This window comes from Schistocerca cancellata, chromosome 9 (assembly GCF_023864275.1).
Source record: "Schistocerca cancellata isolate TAMUIC-IGC-003103 chromosome 9, iqSchCanc2.1, whole genome shotgun sequence".
In the NCBI taxonomy this organism is placed as follows: domain Eukaryota; kingdom Metazoa; phylum Arthropoda; class Insecta; order Orthoptera; family Acrididae; genus Schistocerca; species Schistocerca cancellata.
The window spans coordinates 349,646,393-349,649,035 of record NC_064634.1 but is presented as its reverse complement, the minus strand read 5'-3'; the positions used below and the strand labels follow the sequence as shown (position 1 = coordinate 349,649,035).

The 2,643-nt window shown below is 48.7% G+C and overlaps 1 non-coding gene across 1 annotated transcript; it reads right to left on the bottom strand.

The window, feature by feature from the left end:
• Positions 1–393: 393 nt before the first annotated feature.
• Trnaa-cgc (transfer RNA alanine (anticodon CGC)) lies at positions 394–466 on the bottom strand. Its single transcript has one exon. It is a non-coding gene; the product is annotated as a tRNA-Ala (tRNA).
• Positions 467–2,643: the final 2,177 nt, after the last annotated feature.

Here is a 2,643-nt window from a genome sequence, read left to right as displayed (position 1 = left end):
ACGCCTCAACAGGTAACGTAAAGGCCGGAGGCTTACGCGGTCCGTAAAGCACGACACTCGGTAATTTGTGACAAACCTGACGACGGAGTACATTTCTGGTGGAAGCAAAAGTGCTACGGAGTACACCATGCGTTGCACATAGTCGGACACAGTAGACGACTGCTACAGGTTATGTCGACCCTACGACATCGTCAGTTACGGCTGTAGTGGGGACGAGGAGGAGGAGGAGGAGATTAGTGTTTAACGTCCCGTCGACAACGAGGTCATTAGAGACGGAGCGCAAGCTCGGGTGAGGGAAGGATGGGGAAGGAAATCGGCCGTGCCCTTTCAAAGGAACCATCCCGGCATTTGCCTGATGCGATTTAGGGAAATCACGGAAAACCTAAATCAGGATGGCCGGAGACGGGATTGAACCGTCGTCCTCCCGAATGCGAGTCCAGTGCGCTAACCACTGCGCCACCTCGCTCGGTAGTGGGGACGAGATCACCGAGGGCGGACAGTGGTTCAATAGGAACACGTTACTTGGTTGAACGAATTATTTTCATTGCTACACGAGATCGATGGACGTGTCCGTGTTCGTATTCGTCGTAGACAGGCTATCGGCTCCTCGGATGCATGCCAGTGGAGGCAGTATTGTGGTACGGGGACATTCACCCAGGTTGGCAGTGGATCTGTGGTAGTAATCGAAGGCACCATTACAGCTATTGAATACGTGAACGTTATAGCAGGTCACTAACAGTTCTTGATTTTTTATGTCTTCCCTGAGGGTGATGCCATCTTCCAGCAGGATGAAAGTCCGTGTTACAATTTCAGAATAGTGCTGTTGTGGTTTAATTCTTCCTGATTTGTCTGTTATAGCCATTGTACACCTATGAAGTTATTGAGCTGTCCCGACCGACCCACTGTGCTGATATTCCTCTGGTACTGATAACTCAATACTCTCCCCGCCTCCTTTGATACTGGTTGGTCCTCCTCTCGCGATGTCTAGTGGTTAATTCTGCTTTGCTCGGGGATGTCCAGATGCTTCTGACCAGGAAGTGTAAGTCTTTCCTGTAAATTTTGGCTATGCAATTACGCTATTCTGCCGATTTGAATTTTAGAGATACGGTATTTTGCACACTATAATGTAATTTCCTTCCTTGCCCTGACCTCCGCTCCCTCCCCCCCCCCCTCCACTTCCCTCCCCCCCACCCTCCACCGCCACTTTCATCGCCATTGAGGTCAACAACTTACTGTTGAATTTACTACTAGTTATCAATTGGCCTTCCAAAGAAAGAAAGGAAGACAGAGTTTAACGGCCCGTCGACATCGAGGTCATTAGAGACTGAGTGCAAGCGCTGATTGTGTCAAAGACGGGGAAGGAAACCGGGCGTGCTCCTTCAAAGGAACCATTGCGATACATTTTGCCTTCAATACGAGGCTCGTTCATCAGTTACGTTGTCCAGGAAAGAGCTATAGGGTAATATTCTCTACCCGTCTCTTGGGCTACTACCTGCGTTTTAAAGGCCGTTTGATCATAAGCGAACTTTTAGATTTGACGCGAAACAGATTTGCCAAAGCGCTCCGATAGAGCATACGCTGCACCATATCCAGTACGACCAGTATGCAGTTGTTGCCTAGTATTAAAGGAGTGTTGATTTTACTTTACGTTAAATAGATGTTCTCTCTGAATTCAACTCTCACGAGATTGAATTCATGAAATCAGCAAGGAAAGGGAGAAAATCAAATGTCTCTGAGCACTATGGGACATAACATCTGAGGTCGTCAGTCTCTCAGACTTAGAACAACTTAAACCTAACTAACCTAAGGACATCACACACAACCATGTCCGAGACAGGATTCGAACCTGCGACCGTAGCGCTCGCGCGGTTCCCGACTGAAGGCCGTCAACCGCTCGGCCACAGCGGCCGGCAAGGAAAGGGAGAGTGTCAGCTTATTCGGTCATTTCTACCGTGACTTGATAAAGGATACAAATAGTAACCGCGTGTGTCTCAATAGCCGGCTGCAAGAGTTTCAATTGGACGCCATTTCAGTGACCTGCGTGTCCCTAACCTACCCCAGTTACGCAACAGGGGAAAGACGATCTACAGCATAACGTGGAAAAGGAAGTACGTGTCGTTCCTGGCGCATCGCTGACATAAGTTCCCAATTACAGACACCAGAAACGTCTGTGGTGAGGCCGTGATTCCGTCCCGCGACCTTTCGTTTTGTAAGCACGATCTTTACCGCTGAACGACCAGATCCGAATGGAGAAATGCTGACGGTAAGTCTTGCAATTTCTTTAGACTGAGAACACCGACGTTGAATGACATAGGATCGTCTGTTTGAAGTGAACTGCACAAACAACAAATAAATTTGAAAAAAGGCTGTTCTGATGAAAATGTGTGGGGAAAATGACAACGGCCGGGAGAGCGCAACGCTAAAGGTTTCTTCATCTCCTCCTCCATTTCTGTCAAACGACTCTGGAATGAACTACCTTATAACCGAGGTCTTATCTAAAGTAACTCTGCGTAAAAGGATCTGATACGAATTTGAGCACATCCTGAGGACAGCAACTGGATTACCGAACATGAAGTCCGCGGTTCGTGGTCTTGCGGTAGCGTTCTCGCTTCCCGCGCACGGCGTCCCGGGTACGATTCCCGG